This window comes from Hesperophylax consimilis, chromosome 18 (genome assembly GCF_061612785.1).
Source record: "Hesperophylax consimilis isolate HC1 chromosome 18, BYU_Hcon_1.0, whole genome shotgun sequence".
Taxonomy (NCBI): domain Eukaryota; kingdom Metazoa; phylum Arthropoda; class Insecta; order Trichoptera; family Limnephilidae; genus Hesperophylax; species Hesperophylax consimilis.
This window is the reverse complement of record NC_142853.1, coordinates 25,704,001-25,728,031: the sequence shown is the minus strand read 5'-3', so window position 1 is coordinate 25,728,031 and position 24,031 is coordinate 25,704,001. Positions and strand designations below refer to the sequence as shown.

The 24,031-nt window shown below is 33.5% G+C and overlaps 1 protein-coding gene across 3 annotated transcripts in view; it reads right to left on the bottom strand.

The window, feature by feature from the left end:
* LOC149415566 (apoptosis-stimulating of p53 protein 2-like) overlaps positions 1–24,031 on the bottom strand; it is a 693,728-nt gene that overhangs the window by 455,922 nt on the left and 213,775 nt on the right. The window lies entirely within an intron of this gene.

The window sequence follows — 24,031 nt, the reverse complement described above, 5'->3', positions numbered from 1 at the left end:
TTTTTTGTATCAGAAATGATACTTCACTGGGATCTCCTGTGCTGAGGATTTCATTTACATATTATTACAATTCAGTAGTATGAACAATATTATAAGGGAGTTACAAATATATTATGTAGTGTTTTTAGGGAGAAATTACTGTACAAAGAATTTTCCCAAATGAATGAAATGTTTTCCAGGATAAAAGTAGCTTATGTCACTTCCCATTCCTAAAACTATCCCTGTGCAAAAAATAGGAGGCAAGGTAGGGTAGGTAAGGTAGCTCCGTTGCGATGTGAAATAATGACAAACAAACAAATACACATTCGCATTTATAATATTAGTTGGAATTAGGATTAGTATTAGAATATTAGTTGTAGAATTTAGTACAATGGAGATAGTAGCAATAAAAGAAGCTTTTTTGTCCAAATGTTATATTTGTAGTTGCTTGTTGGATATTTTTTTGACCACGATATCTAGTGTTCTAATCTTAACATAAAATTTAATAATCTGTTATTGATCGCACTTCACTGTGTGAATTGATGAAATCGTAGCTTGGAGGTCATAAAAATGCAACAGTAATCATAAATATGCAAAGGAAGGTCAAGGACGTGACAGATTATTATTATCGTCAGCTCAATAACGGCCGCTCACACTACCTAACGTGTCATTACCATGACAGAGCACATATTGGCGTTCGAACTATGAGCCACTTACATCGGTTAACATCGATAACTTCAAAATGCCGACATCGACGCTGGATTCAAGTGTACTGGAAAATATAAGGAAAACAATGACTTTCATCGGTAAACAGGGTTGTGCCATAATCAGTGATCGTGTACATTGGCTTTTTAATGTTAAAAAAACTCAAGTTGGCGCGCCGGTAATCCAAATGTTCCAAGCGCGGCGGGCGGCCACGGCACATTGATAAGTTCATTCGCGGTCGGAAGGATTCGGGTGACATCGACAGCCGCCACACCCCCTTCCTACTTCTCGCAAGGTAACAACATTTTACACTCATTTTGCAAGGAATATCGACTATATATATATCTCAATGGTAGTTACTACATGCCGTTTCTCCGCAGGGATTTACCGCCAAATACTAAGTCTAAACTCTTTGCTTCATTTACACCCATAAATTTCAAAAGCTGAAAAGCTATTGTGAAAAACAGAGTTTCTTATAAAAGAGTTAAATTCAGATTAATTTGGATAGATACTACAAAAATCTTATTTTTCAAGTGACAGCCCCAGGATCTGTGTCATCTTTGTGGATGCTGTGTGGCGGGTCTTTAAGAGGATAGGAAGGAGTGATCCTGGGTCTTGAAGAGACACACGTCGTAGGAGGGGAGAACACATAAGTCTGTTTGTACACAAATAGATACTATACAGTGAAATTTGTGCAACACCCTTAGGGTGATTTATAAAAAAGGGGCGCTGAACAAATTAGCTACATATATGCACTTCTTGAACGTTCTGTGAAATATTTAAAATATTAAAACACATTTTTAATCAGCAACTAAACAACTACATCTTACCCGCGCTCAAAGAGCAATGGACCTCACTGGTTGCCCAGTTTATTAATTTTATCTACGTCTTTATATTTCAAAGCATAACTTGCAAAAAGAGTATTTTAATAAAATAATTAAATTAACGCCATCTATGAACACGTAGATTATAACAAACGTCGTGTTTAAGAGGAAGCTACTAGCCAAAAATGTGTATATTCTTGGTATACCTTATATTGTTGGTAATAGGCATTAAAATCGCTTGACAAACGGAGACTAGAAACGTTCGATTTCAAGCACAAAACCGTTTTTCATTTATTTTGTAAATAATTTTATAAGAAAGCAAAAAAGTTAATCAAGTGAAATTGTCACAGATAATCTTAGCTATAATACTATATATTTTTTAAATTTGTTTCCTTTACGCGTTCATACATTTCTATTGAAAACATGTTTTTTTTAGTAGTTTACATTTATATTTTTTATTGAGTAATTTATTTTTTTATTTGTGTTCTACTCAAGCGAAACGATAGAAAAACCTTCAATTTGTCTAAAGCATATTTTTGGTATTTACAATGTAAACCAATTTGGAGTAAAGATCAATTGAAATAGTGATTAAGCATTAAGCTTCGCTTTAACCTGAAAAAAAAACAAATTTAAAAAAAAAAAACAATGTCCGGGGACGAAAACAACATTTTCAGGAAACGCGGCGTGTGTCACTTTAAACTTTAAATGAATTCATAACAAAAAAATCACTATACAAAAAATGTTGTCGTTGAACGGAAATATGAACACATAATTTAGTATTTCGATTATTTTAACAGTTTCAGTAGTCTGGTTGAGTGATGTGATGATGTATGGACGAAGGACACCGAACGCGGTACCTCGTTAGTTGCCAATGCGATGGAAATGGTAGCCACCAGCCACAATGGCAATGGTCTGCGGCCGTAATGCGACACGATTGCGGCGAGCTGCTACGGCCGTGGGTGAGGTGGTGTTGATTGTTGGGAGAACGGCATTGATCGCGGATAGGTACCGAACACATTATTAGCGGAATTCAACTCCGCGGTAATTGCGAAATTCGTGCGTATTTAACCCCACAATGACACACTGTATCTATTATTATTAATATCACTGGTTTTTAACGTAATTTCAAAAATACTAATTTTATGTTTCTCCGGTTTAATGAAACATTTGCTTTGAATTTAAGTATTTTTTTTCAAAATTTGAAATGATTGTGTTATACATTCAGAAACGCGATAACTAGGTACCAACTTATAATAATATAATAAAATTATTTCTATCTTTAGAAATAGGGTAAATTGAAATGATTGTGTTATACATTCAGAAACGCGATAACTAGGTACCAACTTATAATATTAATAATATAATAAAATTATTTCTATCTTTAGAAATAGGGTAAATATACCATTTGAAGAGATTATGTTTATTTTTTTATTTAGTATTTCAACTATCAATTTATTAGAATTACCGTTATTAAATTCTATTTGATTAATGGTTATTTGCTATTTGTTTTTTCAGATCTTAAAATACTTACACAGGATATAAGGCATCGCAAATAAATAATTTATATTTTTAGAAATTAGAAAACATGTTAGTATAAAAGCAGATAAAATCAACAAGATTTTTTTTTATAAACTCTTTTTTAAATATTTTCCCACTCAACTGGTCTTTCCCGTCTAACGATATTGTAATTCCTAATTCTGATAAACCCCGCCCACTCTTACCCCTCCCCCCTACTTCCTCTTCTTCTTTCCAATTGTAATCTATATTTAATTTTTGACTTCGGAGTGTACTTACTCCTGATGAGGTGAACTTTGTTTTAGGTTGTGTGTAATAAAGTGATGTAATCAGAGTTATTTATGTTTTAATAAAATAAATAATGCCATCACAAAGTGATAGCTTCCAGGAGAAAATCTTATTAACCGCTTGTTAATGGTCAAGTAATTTCGCGTAACTATACGTATTTTTAGCTGCATATTTAAATATTCGCCCCAGTCATTTGGTTCGTTTTATACCGCCAGAGGGGCAGAGTGGTCGAATTTTGCCTGCAGACCCCCTATTCGGGATTTACCCGAAACATACGATTTGAATTCGACCAATCAGAGGGCCTAGATCGTCCAGACGCTAGCGTAATAATACTATCAGATTTCAACAAAATCCGTTTTTATTTATCAAAATTGGAAATATAATATCCCATGATATTTCATGAGATCCCTTTTTTACATTAGCTCCACACAGCTGGTGAAAAAATATTCCCTCGGGGCCTATGTCATCTCTGGGAATGCTATGTGGAGGGTCGTTTTAGGGAAAGTTCTGGGAAGGAAAAAGGTATGAGGGGCGGGTAGGAATCTGAGGGTCAATGAGTCCAGGAGTGACGGACTTATGAATCTATCCCTCCCACTGCGATGCAAGGTCGAGAGAGAGTCCGGCTGGAGAGGTCCCCCTCAACCAGTCACTCCCGATCCGACCCGCCACGCACTAGTTGAGCAAACGCATCTGCTAGATGCAAGACCTAAAAAAATCTCACCCCATGAACCCGGGCACCCCTGCTTATTCACTAACCGTAGCGAACCACGCGAGGTGACTTATAGTAGGGGTGTTTGTTATCCAACAAAAGGTTCCCGGGGCGGCGGTACAGATAACCGCCTCCCAAATCCCCAAGGTGTATGTAGGAAAAACCACGAATGATATTGTAAGAAATGTGGAGATCTCCAATGAATGCAAGGCTGCTATAAGCGTAATGCGTAAGATTAAAAAAGGGACGCACATATGGTGTAAGCGTGAAGAGCGAATGCATGGAGAAGAAATATATGGAGAAAATGTTAATGGTAGAAGAGGTCGGGGACGCTCGAAGAAGAAATGGCACGAAATAGTGAACCAGCCGGGCCATGTCAACAGTGAGAACTTTAGAAGAGTATGTATGAGAAAACCCGATCTGGCAATTTCTGCTGATTCTGACATATTCACAAAAAGTGCTTAAAGTAAATCTCTAAATAGTATAAAATAAAATCGCAATCCGTGTCTGTTTGTGCGCTTAGTTTAACGAAACTACGCACTGGATTTTTGTAGGGTTTTCACACGAATTTAGAGAATTTCTTCCGAAAGGTTTATATATATAATCCATGAATATTGTATTTATAAAAAGTACAGAAAAGTCGATGTTTTGTAATAAAGTCGTAAAAAATATTAAACATTTACAAAAATTTCAGAGCGGGAATTCAAGTCTACCACTTAAATATGAATGTGAATGAGGTAATGAGTGTGTGCCAAGACCGGGTTATTTCTGGTCCGTCTTTTCTGCCTACTCCTGCGGGAAACCGCGCTATTGTTAGTTAATTGGTTAGTTACTTAGTTTTTTTTAGTTTATACAACATTTGAATATATACTAATATGAACAAGATAATTTTAAATTTGGTAACTTTAAATATTTTTACAATTAACATAACATTTCTTTTTAAATACATTCATGCTCCTTCATTCTTCAGACTTTCAGGCATTTCATCATACATCTTTAGTCCTTTGTACATTAGGCAGTTCTGTGATTCTGATTTCTTCATATGTGGCAATCTAATTCTATTTACATTTCTGGTTTCGTAATTATGAACATCTCTATTTAAAACAATTTCATCATTAAAATATTTTGGCATTTGGCTGATCATGACTTTATGCACAAAAATTAACACATTAAATAACTTTTTTTATTATTATCCAATTTAGCTGCTCTCTCATTTGATTAATGCTTGCGTATTTGCCTTTTCCCAGTATACATCGCATAGCTCTATTCTGTATAGCATCTAGTTTGTTCAAATTTCCTTCATTTGCCAAATATAACATAGTAGAGCAATAATCTAAATGCGAAGCAACTATATTTTTATAAATGAGCTCTGCAGTGTTTCCTTATAGTTTATTTCTTAATCTTCTAAGAAAATTGACTTTTTTGATACCTTCTTTGGCACATATTCAACTGGTCAAATTCACACAAATTCTACACGCTTTGGCAAGTACTTAATTTCATATACCTTACACAATATTATTTTATGTTATATTATGTTAACATAATATTATGGTAAACTTTATGAATGATTGATTGGACGCTGAGGGGCTTAAATTCGGGTAAATACAGGCACGCTTTTAAAGTCCAATATCGGGGCTTAGAAGTTTAAATTGATATTTTTAGCATATTGTTAAAATATTCAATTAAAATCTTTTTCGGTCTTATCCTGGATTGTATCATTGAGCTCTCTCGGTTCAAGTAATTTCCGATCCGACGAGTAGGCACTTCAATAAATCGAATCCTGCGTTATCAAAATAACACGAATAACGAGAAACAAAAAAATATTATACGCATACCTTGTAATCAGCAGTCAGGGGTGACCATTAAATACACGTAAAGATCTACGATTTGCAATAAGGTAGGTGACACATTACGCTATAAGCATCATGGATTGACAAACAAAACAGCGAACAACTCATTTGGTCTCATAGAAATCGTTGTATATTCCTTAACTTAATTGGAAGAAATATGATCTAAGCTTTAAATCAAGAAGTTAACTATAGAAGAATTAAAATATGTACCTCTATGTAACCAAAGGTTACGAATGCAAATTGAGTAAAAATAATGAATCTTTTTCAATTTTTTTATAAATAATTTTTGTATGGAACGATAAAAAGTGAGGTGACAGTAATATGCCTTTGATCATAGACATATGAATATTAGTAGACCTGCCCTAAGTGATTAAAAGCGTATTATCCCCACTCCCCATACCGGTTCCATTGGAGCCGGCTGTGCTCGCGTATGGCCTCAAGTGAAATTTGAAAACGTGACGTCATCATTCTTGTGCGAACTATGGTCGAGGCATCATCGGTTCATTTTACGAAATAACACGGCAAAATGTTGACTTGTGATATGAAAACTTGTAAAAATAGACGTGAAAAAGAGAATAAACCCAATTGTCGTATTACATTCCATAAGTAAGCATTATTTTACTTTATTTTAAGCTTATTCACACCGTATTATATGGATCAGTTTTAGAAACATATACTATCACATCACAATGTAGCGATTCTCAAGTGTGCTCATCGTTGTTTACTGGGGTAAGTAAATTATGAAACATTTGTAAAAGTGTCTTAACTAAATACTCTGAAACTAACTACGACTCTGCAAACAGAAGAAATTTACTTTGCCGAATTTGGACTTCGCAAATTAGTTCATAACGTTGCGAGTAATTTGCGCTCCCATGTAAAAATGTCTATTCATTCAAAAGCAGATTTTACTTTTAAGAACTAAATGGTGATATTATAATGCGAGATGCCTATTTACTGTCAGATTGATTTATTGACGAATCACAGTCAGCTTAACCCCCTTCGTTCTTCAACAGTTGATTTTACCCCTCGCCATTATCTTCTCGTCTATTAATTCCTATGTCTGTGCCTATGATACATTTGTTTAACAAAATACGTTTTTTATCAGTAAATTAAGTCACCGTTTAGACGAAAAACCTAAGGTGAGCCATTTTTAAAACTTAATTTACATTGAAAAAAATTATCTTTCAAAAATTATAAGTGTTATGTTTATTGTTTTAATAATAAAATTTTAAAGCGTAATTCATCACCTTTCAAAAACAGTGTTTAGTTTTCGAATACGTTTAGTAATATGTACATAGAATTTCTCCGGCCTTCTGACATTGAAAATTGATGTCCACAATATCTGTAGCTTCCCCAATATATTCGCACACATTTGAGTTTTCATACTAATAAAACTTTAGTTTTCTGTCAAAAATGCAACATTTTATTACAATGTAGAGCTTGAACTAATACCCAATACTACGGTGACCTCCGTTGCAGTCGTGTCTTCGTATAGATAATTCATGATGAGCATCGGATCGATGCAAAACTGGGCCAATAGGTAATTTTATTTAAAGCCATATGTTGAAGACTTCTCAACATGATTGCATGCACCAATACGGCAAAGCATGATTCATTGAACCTATTGTATCTTAGAATTAAATTACCAAGGAATTCTTTAAGCGTTGTTAGAGTGATTGTAAGAATTTTACAATCACTTAAAAAATTTCTACAATCACCTCAAAAAAATCTTACAATCACTGTAACAACGCTTGAAGAATTTTTGAAGATAGAGTGATTGTAAGAATTTTACAATTACTTAAAGAATTCTTTAAGCGTCGTTAGAGTGATTGTAAGAATTTTGTTAATCAATGAGAAATAGTGAGTTTGCAGGTAAATTCTCCTTTTATTGATTTATGTTTTCTTGTTAATTACTGCCTGTATCTTTGTTTTTTTTTCCTTTAAAGAAAGTTATAATGGATTCGAGTGCCTTTGGAATAACTTCGTGTAACGAGCACAAATATAGCTTCAGTCAAACTCAGGTTGCATAATTGAGGGTAAATTTCAAGAGCACCTCTGAAGAGCAACTAGATATTTTTTTGGTACACGGAGAAAAATTACAATTTTTTTAAGAACCTCTTCAAATTAAAACGGGATTGCATTCCTTTAGCGTATGAATGAACAGAATCGTGTTAATATATTCGAAGATTACTAAAAGTTTATCAGGAAACCTATTAATTCATTCGTTAAAGGCTTACAATCCCGTTTTCAACAGGATCACCAATAATTTTAAGAGATACTTTATAAATTAACAATATTCATTTTTCTCCGATTATTTGTGTGAAATTCGAGCATCTTTGGATACCTATATCACTAAAATTTTAATATTGAAGGAACTATTAATATTAACTAAATGTAATTAAAGTTAGGAATTATAAAAATAGATTGGCAGGTATATATTGAAGTAGACAAACCCTATTTTATGAGTGTCAACAATGTGTGCGTAGATAACAATCTCGATCGATAAATTCACTTATTTCATCAATGTCTTAGTCTTGTATCATGTTAGATAGACGAAGTTATTTTGAAGAAGTGGGAGAACAGGCCTGAGACACGCAAATTTACTTCGTTAAATAAACTAACTTCGACATTCTCTTTTTGCTTTCACTTTATGGCGTTTCGAGATGGCAATGGATGAATCAATATTATAGAACCTACCTCTCGAGCCTTTTGAAACGAATTTAAATTAATTGATTTAGCGAGTAAGAAATGTTTAATTTGGTGGAATTGCCGTGTCTTTGTTCTTGTATTTTTTTATAAAAGAGATTTCTTTATAGGAATGTACCATCAAAGTAAAATCAGATTTCACACTTTCAATTTTCAAATTGAAATCTAAATAGTGTGACAATATTATTACAAGACCACTTAAAACTTATCTCGTGCCGACAGCTCCTATAAGTACCTACATTCTTTTACTTTAGAGGCACAACACAACTCCGTGGTAGAGTTGTCAGGTTTACGTCTAGCAAACCGGATGTCGCGGGTTACATAGGCCTTGCAAACACATTTAAAATTTTACACAACAATCATTAATGTATGGTAAAAAGTTGTGTAAAATTTAAAGTAAGGGGAGGTAGGTTTCTTAGTAAGGGAAGTGGTTTGTTGTTTCCAAACCGATCGGTTTTTACAATACAAGTAATAACTAGACATGCAACGGAATTGCAACGGAATATATGCAAGTCTCCCCAAATGTCAAATCAACAAATTACAATCCGTTTTCAACGCCGCGGCAAGGCTTATCACCGGGGTATCTAAATACTCCCACATTTCAGAGCATCTCAAACATCTGCACTGGCTCAAATGTCCTGAAAGAATCCAGTTCAAGGTATGCTGGATGGTATTTAAGTCACTTAACGGAATGGCTCCGGCTTACTTATCAGAATTGTGTATTCCAGAAGATTCCAATTCCCGACAGTCAACCCTTAGGTCAGCAACGTCATCAGCTATCGGAAGGTTGAAGGAACCAAAGCGCACACCAGATACTAAGTTCGGTGAGCGTGCTTTCGCCATGTCAGGACCTAAAGCCTGGAATGGACTGCCACATGATTTGAGAATGATCGCAGACTCGACAGAATTTAGGTCTAAACTTAAAACGCACCTTTTCAGACAGTCGTATCCATAATTTCAGAAACCTCCACTTCCACAGTCGACGGCAATTTAAATTAACAAAATGTAAAAAAATACTAAAAATAAAATAAAATAAATAAAAATAATAATTAAAAATAAATAAATAAAAATGATAACAACATTATACCTAGCTCTCTAATTAAAAATTTAGGCGTATTAGATCTATCAAAAAATTTATATATAAAGATGCAAAAGTCGGTCATTTTGAATACATGTAGGATAACAAAAGATTTTTTAAATATTTATGTTGAGGGATCAGTAGGATTTATAGGCCCTGTTAGAAGTTCTACCGAGCCGAACCCTCTGATATGAAAATATCTGGAGACGGTGAATTTTTTTTTCCCATTTGATATCTGGTGATTTGACGTGTTGTTGTTCTTGTATTGTTTTGTATTTATTTTACTTATATAATGCACTTACATAGTGTTGATTGACTAGCTGATCATTTGTGGAAAAGTGAGTGGAAGGGTTAAGTTTTTCCTTTGGGGAAGACTTAACCCGGACAACTAAATCGGAAGTTTAAAATAAATAAAAAAACAATTTATAGGCTTTTTAAGACAGTTAAAATACAGTTAAATTAAAATAAAAAATTATAGCAGACTTAAGGTCATGCGATGACAAGTGTTTTTTAATATAGTGTCCTCTGCGTGCAGTTTTATCTTTTATAAGCATAAACTTTTTAATATAAGTGTGTTTGTTGGAAGTGAGAGTGCCAGGTAAGTATGTTTTGGTATCTTTTCTAAATAACAAATCTAGGAAATAAATTGTACAGCGCCTTTGAGGTGATTTTTAACAAAAACGGCGCTCTACAAATTATCCAATTATTATTATTTTTATTATTATGCGCTTTAGTTAAACAATGAGCTGATTTATACAAAATAAAATAAACCCAATTAATCTAGGCGGCCGAATTAGCAGGCTTAAATTTTAGCAAGGACTCTTACAATATATCTCGTCTTAGCGACCACAAAGGGCCCTATGTCATATCAACAATACATTTTATAGCGTTTAAAGGGGAGTACGTAAAATCAGGGTGTGTTACTCTGAAAGTCCAATCACCCTAGGCTGACTTAGGACTGGGCTGAGGACATGAGGATTTTCAAAATTTGTATCGCGTACTTGAGTCGGGTCATGTCAACTTAACTTATTTTAAGGAAGGGGTAGGAAAACTGCGGCCCACGAGTAAATTTGGTGTAGTCTGCTAAAAGCACCGTAAAAAATAGTAAAGGAAAAAATCATTCAGAAAGCGAGAACGGATTTCTTTCAAGGTGTGTCAGATGCCAGATGCTGCAAATTTTTAATTTTTTTAATTTTTGGAATAACTAAACTAGTAAAATCTCAAATTGTATTATTTAGTCAGTTGAAAATAATTTAAAAAATATATTTAAATTAAAAATAGGCATTTGTTACTCAATCACCCAATAGAAGTAGATAGGTACTCACAATTCATACATTTTTAATTCGCTTTGCTGAAAACTTGTTATTTATGACTTGTCCTCTATATTATAGATTTATCCAATACGTAATCTATATTACATTCAGTTCGGGAAGAATATTGCAATCATAAATAAAAGATAGCGGACAAAAAAATACGCGTTAAGAAAATGAAGACAATGTTGCTAGTTCTTAATCGAATTATGAGACGGTTAAATATATAAAATATTGTCGAATTAGCCTAGTAGTAGAGTAAAGCTCCGGCAAGGCAGAGGTCCTGTGTTCAATTCCTAGATGCGAATGAATCTTATTCTGATTTATCTGTTTCTATTTTACGTTAGATAGTCGTTAATATTATCTTCAATGATTAAATAAAATTAAATATTATAAAAGGTAGGTTTAGTAGATTGTGAACATAAGGATCTCTGTTTAGTTTTAGCATGGCTTCATGAATAGATATAAATTGTACCTTGAATATATGTACCTAATACACATTATACCAATGGATATAATCATGAATATAGTACCTATCGACAACCCCTATTAGTGGCGTGAACAAGTAACGAGTTGGCCGTACGTTGCAAGTGACACCATCAAGAAGAAGTGTCAAATCGGAGTACGGGCACCAGTACGGCACCAGCGGAGCAGTGTCACCGTGTCAACGTGTCACAGTGCCACGCGCACTGCTGCCGCCGAGCGACGCGTGATAAATGATTTTGTCATCGTTGCAGGACGCCGCGACGGTGACAGTAACAGTGCTAGTGACAGCCGAACTGATAAACGGATTAGAATTCGTCTCAATGACATTGTAATCGTTACCAACATGAATAGAGAGATCAAAGGCCCCAATTAATGATCGATGATAAAGTACTATTATATTATTATGCTGATGCTGATGATGGGAAAAGAATCACATTTATTATGGCGCAGTTTGTGGAAAATCACCATATATATATCTGTTATAATAGCTGACTAAGCCTCGATAAGATAAATTACTTATAAATATAGTATAAAGATATATCTTATACTGATACATACTTATAGAAATCTATATTCTACACGTTGAAAACTTGCTGATATAAGATATTTCTAATTTAATAAAAATCTGGTCGAATTATTCGGTCGTTCTTTAACGAATGAATTGATAGTTTTCCTAACAAACTGTCATTAAAACACAACTATATTATGGGGATGTAAGAACACGTGTTCATAACAATTCTGATATCTTCGCATTGTGTCTTTATTTATTAGGAAAAGTGCAGCTGCGTCAACGCGTGTTCAGATATATTTTGAATGTACTGATAGTTAGTTAGGAAATGGCGTGTCATCACGTTTTTAACAGGATTTGAATAAATCAGCCATACTCATTTGCCTTTGTATAACAAAACGTTATAATTGAAGAATACCATACAAATTGACACTACCTACCGATCAAACAATAGAAAATTAGATACACATACACATCTACCTACCGATCAAACAATAGAAAATTAGATACACATACACATCTACCTACCGATCAAACAATAGAAAATTAGATACACATACACATCTACCTACCGATCAAACAATAGAAAATTAGATACACATACACATCTACCTACCGATCAAACAATAGAAAATTAGATACACATACACATCTACCTACCGATCAGACAATAGAAAATTAGATACACATACACATCTACCTACCGATCAAACAATAGAAAATTAGATACACATACACATCTACCTACCGATCAAACAATAGAAAATTAGATACACATACACATCTACCTACCGATCAAACAATAGAAAATTAGATACACATACACATCTACCTACCGATCAAACAATAGAAAATTAGATACACATACACATCTACCTACCGATCAAACAATAGAAAATTAGATACACATACACATCTACCTACCGATCAAACAATAGAAAATTAGATACACATACACATCTACCTACCGATCAAACAATAGAAAATTAGATACACATACACATCTACCTACCGATCAAACAATAGAAAATTAGATACACATACACATCTACCTACCGATCAGACAATAGAAAATTAGATACACATACACATCTACCTACCGATCAAACAATAGAAAATTAGATACACATACACATCTACCTACCGATCAAACAATAGAAAATTAGATACACATACACATCTACCTACCGATCAAACAATAGAAAATTAGATACACATACACATCTACCTACCGATCAAACAATAGAAAATTAGATACACATACACATCTACCTACCGATCAAACAATAGAAAATTAGATACACATACACATCTACCTACCGATCAAACAATAGAAAATTAGATACACATACACATCTACCTACCGATCAAACAATAGAAAATTAGATACACATACACATCTACCTACCGATCAAACAATAGAAAATTAGATACACATACACATCTACCTACCGATCAAACAATAGAAAATTAGATACACATACACATCTACCTACCGATCAAACAATAGAAAATTAGATACACATACACATCTACCTACCGATCAAACAATAAAAAATTAGATACACATACACATCTACCTACCGATCAAACAATAGAAAATTAGATACACATACACATCTACCTACCGATCAAACAATAGAAAATTAGATATTCAATCTACTTTTCTAATGATATCTTTTCAATATTATAAAAGGGAGCGTTGTCGGAGTAATTTTATGAATATGGCTACTAAATGGAATTAGGTGCTAAAAAGTAAGAACCGGTTTTTTCACAGAATTCGAACCATTATTCAAATGTCAAATTAAAAACTAGTCAATCAAGTTCTATGAATTTCCTATTCAAGTTCTGTTATTTTTCAAGTATAGTGAAACAACTAATCCTTGATGAAACATTAAGGTAATTTAAATAGAACCTTCACAGAACTTTAATTTTGAACTTGAAATTTGATGGATTGTTCAAATACTGTAAAACAACCCGGCATAAATCTTCTTTTTAAATTTATTGAAGAAGGTAAAGCGCACTTGAAGTGAAATGATAAACTGTGCTATATAATCATTTTTATAGTTTGATTATTACTATTACTTTGTTATTAAATGATTCTTAAGCAGTATGTAATTTCAACTGCTTATATACACTTATTTTGATATTACGTAGTATTTTTTGTGTAGTTCTATTTAATGTAACGTCACTTTCAGGATGTTAAGCATTGTAAGTTATGTAACTTATTATTCGGCACTAATTTTATTACAAATACATTTGTCGAAATTTGCCAGCTGACCACCGAATTATGACAATAAAAATCAACATATTTTGACTGTTGATATATTGGCATACAGAGCTCTAGGCGAAAAATGTCCCTTTCTCTTTTGTAATTAATTTATAATAATTATTGTTGGAAAAATATGAAAAAACAGTCAACATCAGCATTTTGAAGATTGTCCATTTAACCGAAAAAGTGGAGATAGATCACAGAAATTCTTGCACTATTTGTAACAATTTTTAGGAGAGTTCACTATTTTAAAAATAACGCAATCATTTTCAGTCATCTATAAAGCAATAAAATACTCTGCAGTTTCGTATTAAATTCAATTAGATACGGAAATCAGTTTTTTTCTCATTTTTAATATTTTGCATTTTCTTATGTTGTAATTTCCCAGATTTGTTTTAACTTGTTTTTAACTCTAGTTTTTACTGTCCAATATAAATAGCAACATTAGTGAATTATTGAATAATGGTTGAGTTGCAGTATTTTGTGTCCAAATTAAACAAAAAAACTTTACTAGTTATGTAATTTGGTTTGATTGTCTTCAGCTACATGGAAATTATAATAATGCTAGAATAAAGTTTCATGATTACAATGACAATGGAACAAACAAAAAATGAAGGTACGTTTCTGACACTTGACACAAAATATGATTTGTTTAACGCAAGATATATTATCATCCCATCCTTACCGTCGCGAAACAAATAAGCGTTGGGACGCGCGACGCCGACACCTATGTCAGGAAACAATTCGCTTTCCGCATGAAAACTAAATCCTACACGACTCGAAATAATAACAAGAACCATACTAGCTACAGTAGCGTCCCGTCTCGAGGGAGTCGAAGCAACACCAGGTGCGCAGTCGTTTCGGTTAACCCGCTGCATTTTAGGCCCGGCTTCCACTTGCGATTTCTAGTCGCGGCGACCAAAAAATCGCTGCCGCAGAAAATCTAAGATAAATAAATCATTTAATTTGGATGGATGTCATTAAAATTACTTGCATGATCGCTCTTTTGCTTCGGGCGAGATGTAAATAAGAAGTAAATGGTTGAATAGTAAACGGTACATCCAATAACAAGTTGAAGATTATTTAAACAGCAGTTTTACCTACATTATGTCAGCACCCTGCAAAGTTTTTCCAGTATTATCGAATTACAAAAGTAGTTTTGAAGAATTTTAGATAATAAAACTAACTAGAAAATAATGCATAACATTCACTCGAGCCATAAACGCCAGTTAACAAAAGTTACACACTAAGGAACTAAGGACGGGTTGTTTTACAGAATTTGAACAATTCATCAATTTTCAAGTTCTGTGAAGGTTTTATTAAAGTTCTGTAAATATTTCAGTTTTGAGAATCAAATAGCCAGTAACGATATAATAACAGAACTCTAATTGAAACTGTACAGATCTTTAAAATCGGCTTTAAAATTTGATGAATTTTTCAAATTCTGTGAAACAACCTGTCCTTAGATCTTGTTTTAGAAGAATAATGAACAAAACAATAACTATATTGTTAAATGTAGAACTCAGAACAGTTATAATACCTTTTTTAGTAGTGGGTATTTAATAAATCAATTTAAAAATTGATCCATCAATAACACATGTAATGATACGACGCGGAGAGTGTCCATTCCACCAGAAAAATATTTGTTTAGTAGCAGTAGTTTGTCACTTGTTTTTTGTTTATTACAAACAGTTGGTCTTTTATCAATTTCTTTATTAAGTTACTCGGTATCAATTACTGTTAATATTCGTTCATCATCACCTCCGGTAGATTCGTAGACAGATATTTTAAACAATTATTTGCAGTTTTTTAAACCAGATCAAGACTGCTTCAGAACCGCGCTAAATTATCGCAAGTGAGTGCATATCCGTGTGATTCATTGGGGTAGAGCGACAGTCGCATCGCAGCGAAAATGGGACCAGTTGCTTTTTTTTAATCGCTTTGGTTGTTTAGTCGCAAGTGTATTTGTATTTGAAACATTGAATTTTATTTTTCTGACTGAAAAATCGCGCGACAAGAAATCGCAAGTGGAGGTCAGGCCTTATATATTATATACATCTATTACGGAGATGCCAGCTATCCAGGAAAAGTGGAAATATCCCGGGAAAGCGAAGGGGATTGAGGTGAGGGTCGGGGAAACAATAAAGCGAGGGAACTGACTTAACTCCGCATTTCCAATATTCTCCCGCGGTATTTATTTACTCCCCGATAGGAGTTTCATTTGGGGTTTTAGCGAAAGTCGGGCTTTTAGAAGTAAAATAACAAAAATCTGAAGGAAACTTGTATGGTTTAAGAATTTTATCTACGTATATTTTATAACATTTTTATGTGTAATTGGACACTGTTTATGTAATGATCGTAATGATAGCATATTTATTTGACAGTGGTAAAAGTGAAAAAAAATCTTGTTAACATTAAGTAAGTACTTACGACTAGTTTATTATTCTTACATATGAAAACTGAAACCACATTTTGATAATATTTTGAGAATTTGACAACCAAGAATTTGACAAAAATAACATATTAGTAATTTTGTGAACTAACCAGTTTTCGAACAAACAATTTACGGAGCGCCGTAATTACGCGGCTGTCATCTGTCAAAGTGACAGATACCATGCAAAAAAATGATATTCAGCGGCAGTCCTCCAATTGATCTGACTCCCTCTCCTGAGTAAGAATATAGCCCAGTGTGGCACCTCAAAATATAAAAAAATTAATTTCAAAGTAGGCACTAATTAAGTGAAAAAAAAACAATTGTAACAACAGTTAATCTATTCAGCACAATTTTGCATGTGGACACCATTATTATGCATACCTAAGTAAAACAAAGCGAATGTTAATATAAAGTAATATATTTAGCAACGCGGCTCCATTTGCGCATGTACCTGAGAGTTCAGCCCTTGGGACAAAAAGGTTACATCTGCCAATTGCGTGAAAATTAGAGAGAAAAATTACGTTTATGAAAAAGTAAATATGCAGAACGTATTGTAATTGAATTATCTTAACTTCTTAAATAATTGAATTTTCACTGATAATGTTTTTTTATGATTAGATAAACAATAAAAAACTGTAAATACTTAAAAATTACATGCTCTCTGATTAGTGGACCTCGCGTCCAAAAATCATATTTCTAATTTTGTATTAATTTATAAATTAATGCCAAATTTTCCTCTGGTATAATACATTTTTTAAGTAGGTACTAACATACATACCTACTTTATTTTAAACCATGTGTTTTATACGACACTTATTATTTCAAATTAAGTATTTATACAGTTTATCCAAAGAAAAGTCACTAAATCAGTGACAATTCTTATTTAAAACTTTCTTAGGTAGCAGTAGCGATCGGCAACTTTTTGTACAAGGGTTGCTGGATAGTATGTAGGTATAGGTACCTACTTAACTACCTACGATCAAATATTCAAATATATACGCTAACGAAAGCGAAAAATATGCAATTACTGACAAAAATAAATAATATTGTGTGTGTTACTTTAAGTCTCTGAGGCAAAGAAATGCAACAGTGTACAGCGGTTCTATTAACGGCTAGAAAAAATATTTTTTGTTGTTTTTTTTATTATGTAACACAAGAGATGCGCCGCATCTAAAGCATGTGTGTTGGGACCGCGCCACTAGGTAGGCGATCAATCACGAAGAACCATTATTAAAACAGCAACCATCTTGAAACGGAAGCGGAATGGTACAAACAAATTAACAGACAGACGAAATGCAAAACTGTCATGTTAAAACAGGGCTTAAAATATATTTACGCAAATATGTATTACCATATTATAAAACTTGAATAAATTTGACTAATCTTAAAACTTTTCTCTCAATTTTATCTTTAAGCCGCGCGTTGACTTAAACCTTTCGTAAGTTCTAAAATTTACAATCCTTAGGGCCGTCTGTTTCAACGCTAGCTATAGTAAAAGTAAGAGTAAAAGTAAATGCTAAAGTTAAATTTCACCAAAATGCGTTTTTCAATCAATTTAACTCCTGGTTTTACGTCACTTTTAACTTTTGTTTTAACTTCCCGAAATCCGAGAGTTACTCGCGAGTTATTGGCGATTCTCGAGTTACTCCGCCATTTTGACATATTTGACAGTTCTATACGTAAGGTTCTTCTGTTGAGTGTTGTTACGAAACGATTATTAATCATGATTAATATTATCGAAGATGACAGTAGTGAAGATGAATTCGTCATGCAAAATGTTTTACAGTGAAAGCCAAAAACATTTCGACCCCGTGTTAATAATATGGTCATTTGGGATGATTCCGAATTTTCGGCACGGTATCGCATGTCGAAAGAGCTTGCAAAATCTTGTGACGGATCAAATTGAGGGAGATATTACGACTACTGGAAAGTAAATTATATTTTTTCCGTGTAATATCGTATATATTATAACAGGTCGTCATTTATTTTTAAATACCCACAGGAATATTTTTCTAGGAACAAAACAATGTAATAAAAGTATATCTTTTTTCATAAACTTTGGTATAAAACTTATTATTATATTAAACCCTGTATATAATGTTTCAATATACATATTATAATTGAAAAGAAACTATGTAATAAATATATAACTTTTTTTACAAAGTTTGGTTGGAATTATTAATCAAAGGAAACTAGCCCCTCCAATACTCTCAAGAAATTATTCCTAAAACTATAAATCGATCTTCATCATGTAAGTAAAAATTAAATTCTGAAATAAAAAATTCGAACACAATAACAAACAAGAAGTCGGAAGAGGTTATAATGACGCACAACAAACTTCTGTATTTTGACACTATTTGACAGTCACTTAACCAGAGATCATATTTAATCTTCGGTGTGGCCGTACCAAAAAATAATGCCGTGCGTTTTTCCACGTAATTTCGAGGAATATTCTGCTTTTTAGACTGGCCACACTAGTAACTGTTACTTTTGCATAAAGGCACTTGAAACAGCGCGCGGTCCGATTTAACATCCTTGTTACTTTAACTGACAGTTAAATTTTTAACTTAGCTCACGATTTAGCATTCTGTTGAAACAGACGGCCCTTAGGAGAGTACACAGACTAGGAACGGGAGTAATACTGTTAATACCGAAATAACCTTACAAGAAAGACAGCCTTAGATACGATCCCAAACTGGACAAAGGCTGGACCCGTTCCAAGCAGTCTGATGCCCAAACTATACAGGGTGTTACGGGTAGTACTTAACTTATTAACCAGTGATTCCTGAAATAATTTGTGTTAAAATTGTAAATAAAATTTTCGTCTCCGGTGACTAATTTTTTTAAAATATATATATTTTTTTAAATGTACTTCTGCTTGTCGTCACTGATCACTCAGCTGAGCTCAACTTTACCCAACTCCTCACAATGACCCTAGCGGATTCTGTCACCAGAATCTAAATAATGTCAGGAATCACTGGTTAATAAGTCAAGTACGTCCTTTAACACCCTGTACGAGAGTCCAGTCGTAGGTGGGATACCTACGGAGGATATACTGGTATTGGTTGCTGATTCATTCCTCCCCCAAAGAGTTAAAGCCTAACCTCACATAAACCATTATACGAACTACTTTTCTGTTCTCACTTCACACGCTAGGGGAGAGGTTTGTCGACCGTAGTCAAGAAAATAGTCTTAGATACATTGCCACGTGAACTTGTGGCTTTAATGTTGAAACTTTCTTACGTGATGTGGTCAAGTAGCAATAAACAAATCCTATTAAAATTCTCATCTCGTGTTTTAACGCCGTTAAAATGAATTATTGTTTTATCTGCTGATCAGGTTTTGCTTGTCAGTACTTCGTCAGGGCATGGAAAATAAACTAACACATTTCAAAAATAAATTTGATACCACGTCATTTACTTGTGAAATCTTAATATTTAAAATTTCAGTCTGCTTCGTTTGTGCTTGCAAAACTGGAAAATTAGTCGACCGGTATCTTCAAAGTTTGTTCTTATTAGTACAAGGAGTGTTAAGAGGGTGGTTTGAATGATAGAAGACATCGGGGACGCCCGGGGAATTCTTAAAGCAATATCTCTGGACCGGAATGAGATAAGTAATAGCGAAGCATTGGGAGGTCCGCTATAATACAATTCATTTCGATTCATAATAGTAATATCAGTCAATTTACTCAGTGCAGTTTTGCAGAAGGACACCATTATCTTGAGTAAATAAAGCAAAGCGTATATTAATATGAATTAATATTTTTAAAGCAATACGGCTTCATTTTCAGTGTACTTAGAGCACAGCCTTTGGGACAACAAGGTCACATCTTCCAGTTGCATGAAAAAGAGAAATAAATGACATTCGTTAATAAGAAAATAAGAAGAACGTATTGTAATTGAATTATCTTTACTTTATAGCACATCTAATGCAAAAAATATTACATTTTGCCCTAAAAATAAGTTGAATAATCAAATAGAATCCTCTTGCACCGAGCTTGGCTGATTTTAATCTATTTTTTTTAGATTCGCAACGTTTTTTGCACGGAATATTGAGAAACATAAAGATAAATCGGTGCAAAACGTTGTTTACATTCAGTTTTTCATAAATTACATTTTTTATTATTTTACGTTCAGTTCTTGGGAAAACAAGGTTACATCTGCCAATTGTGTAAAACTGAGAAAAATTTTTTTATGAAAAAGTAAATATGCAGACCGTGTTGAAATTGAATTATATTTACGTTAAAGAACATTCGATGCAAAAAGAAACAATATTTTATATTATATAAATATTTTCAATAATCAGATAGAACCCTGTTGCTCTGAGTTTAGCTGATTTTCAAAGCAACTTGGTTCTATCTGTTTGCTAAAAGCAACGTTTTTTGTATGGAATGTTATGAAACACAAAGATATTTCAGTACAGTTATTCAATATACATATTTAAAAACTGGCCTTGTGCTCACATTTACGCAATGAAACTGAACTTCTACACAAAGTAGGTACTACAGTAGGTACTACACTGGATTGCCGCCTTTTCCGCAATGGAAAACCGAGTTGGTTATTTACTCCTGTAAATAGGGGTGGCTTACAATTCTAACATTAATCAAAATAATTGAGCCCTTATCCGGAAAAACAGCGTTATCTGAACATCCATTCAGATTAGGCGCCATACATCCAACTACATTCACAGTAAAAATCGTTTTAAAGTCTCGACTACAGATGACAGTGTAAGGCCTTTGGTGACAGCCGATAACGCGCTCTCAATACAAGTCGGCCATTACTCAATTGAAGCTGACGGTTTGTGCGGTCGGCGCTTGGCACATTTGTTATTAGTTATTACTGTGGTAATGAAGATTTTTTTTCGGCATTTGCGGTATTTGTTAGATAATAAGTAGTAACATGTATGGAATTTTTAAATGAAAAATATAATGAAATTTTTTGGTAATAAACGAAAAAACATTAATTAATTTATTAACGGACTATGTTAAATTACAAAACATTACATACTACACAAATAGAAATAAAATTGCAGCTATCACAAAAATAGGGCACAAAAAACATTTTTTTAAGTCGAGACAAAAAAAGTTTTGATAAGGGTTTACGACTTCTCCTACACCTTAACCTACCATTAACCTAAAAAAAATCATGGAAAAATGGCATTATTTTTTTCTTTTACGCGTATGGTATTCAAAACAATTTTTATGCCTATTACCTGTATCATGGTGATCTGATCATAAGAAACACTAAGGATGAGTTATTTCGGAGAATTTGAACAATTCATCAAATTTCAACGTTCATTATCGGGTTCTGTGAAAGTCCTATTCAAGTTCTGCTTTGAATGATTATAGACTAGTTGCCTGACAGAACTGAAATAAAAACAGAAACTGATTTTTTTTTCGCAGAACTTGAAAATGATCGTTGAAATTTGATGAAATGTTGAAATTCTCCGAAACAACCCATCCTAAGAATAGACCAATACTGCTTCAACTGAATCACAACGGAGAGCTTCTCCAATCCATAACTGTAAAATGACGATTTTGTCAAAACATGGCATAATATTTGGAAATCCGCGATTAGGTTGGTAAAGTTTCAAATCGAGTTCTGGTCTATACTGAAACCGAGTTCGAAAGAAAACTAAGATAACAGTTTACAAAACGACGGTCGAGACAGTCTTAGATGAATTAAAAGAGAAGATAGGTTTCTGAGACAATGCACGTGGTTTAATTGAACGAGGTCCAGTGGACATACTTTATATTTACTACGTTCAGAAGTAATTTTAAGAATTTGGCCACTGAATACAAAATTATTACTATTAAATTATTATTTTAAAGCGCATTTGAAATAGTACATAACTGCACTACAAATTTTATTTTATTATCATTGTTAGTATCCCACAAAGTTCGTCCGCCGGACAAGCTGACACCAGCTGCCACAAAAACATTGCTCTAGGCTGTTTTTTTGTGAAAAAAATGCCTTCCTTTGCTTTTCAGAGGTGCAAAAACCATTCGACACAAAAATAAACAGATCTCTTTCTTCAATGTTTCTTTCTGTTGGTACGTACACACAAATCAATTACTATTTCAATAACTACAATAATTATTCACCAGGCTTACAGCTAGCTACTTGAAATTGATAATTTCTCTCGAATATATACTTTTCTTATGCGTTTCGTTGTTAGCTTTGAAACAAAAACAATAACTTGCGATACTTTTTTGTTTGATTTGTGTGAACATAACGTATCTTTACTTTTTATTGTCATTGGAGTCAGCCCTATTTCCTAAGACTTGAACAATAGTGCAAACACAGTCGTATGGTTCATCCCGAGGCTGCTCTGCTCCCACGGTACCTCACCTCTATCTGTATCTTTGTGACAGTCTAACTAACATCCAGCAGTCTCACCAACTTACCTGAAGCTAAAACTCCCACACATAAACACGCCTCGGTGATAGATGCACTAACTTGTCCATAACAAGACTAGTTAGAGGTCGCATAGTTGCATTCAACCAGATATTTTCAGGAACCTGGTAATATTATTAGCCAAACCAAACTTTCCTATCGCACTATTATTATTAATTTAAACAGCGTTTATTTATATAAATTGTTATTTTGATGCAACGAAAAGTTTCGTATGCGTGACAACGAATAATTGTGCCCTGGGCGAAATCATTTGCTACAACATTGTGGATGGGAAATACAGCTCTGTGCATAATTTAAGAAATATGACGACAAAAACTTGGAATTTTTTTCTGTAAATTTACATAAGTTAATGTGCAAAATTTAAAGGATTCTTCTGGTAATTCGAATGGCCACGACGTTAAAAGGAATCAATGGTTAAAGAAAGAACCAATTTATAAATTCATCTGCAGGTCTTTTTCGTTCATCTGTTAGAACAAGGTGTTTCGTATGGAAAGGTTCCCGTTAAATGCCGATTCTAAGTCCATTTCAGCGTTTAAACAAATTGTGATCAGCAGAAGAGGACAACTATCATGTTGTTGAGCTTGTCAGCTGATTATAATTTGAAAGAAAGCCGAAACGCACCTAGAATCGACGATTAACGGAAACCTTTCAAATGTCAAAATATGGCCATTTGATGACAATGTAACTTTTGAATTTCTGTGAAACCACTGGCCGCTACTGTTCTAACTGACAGTTATTATTTATTTATTAATTATGTCAGAGCATAAGTAAAAATATGATTGTATATGAGAGATTAGATGTATGAATGTAGATGAACCAGGGAGTAGGTGCAATAATTATAGAGTTTCGTGGTATTGCATTACCCTCCCAGCGGGGAATTGGCGTGATGGTCATGTAGTCATAGGTAGTTTATAACTTTACCTTAAGAAGAAGCTACAAGCCAAACATGTG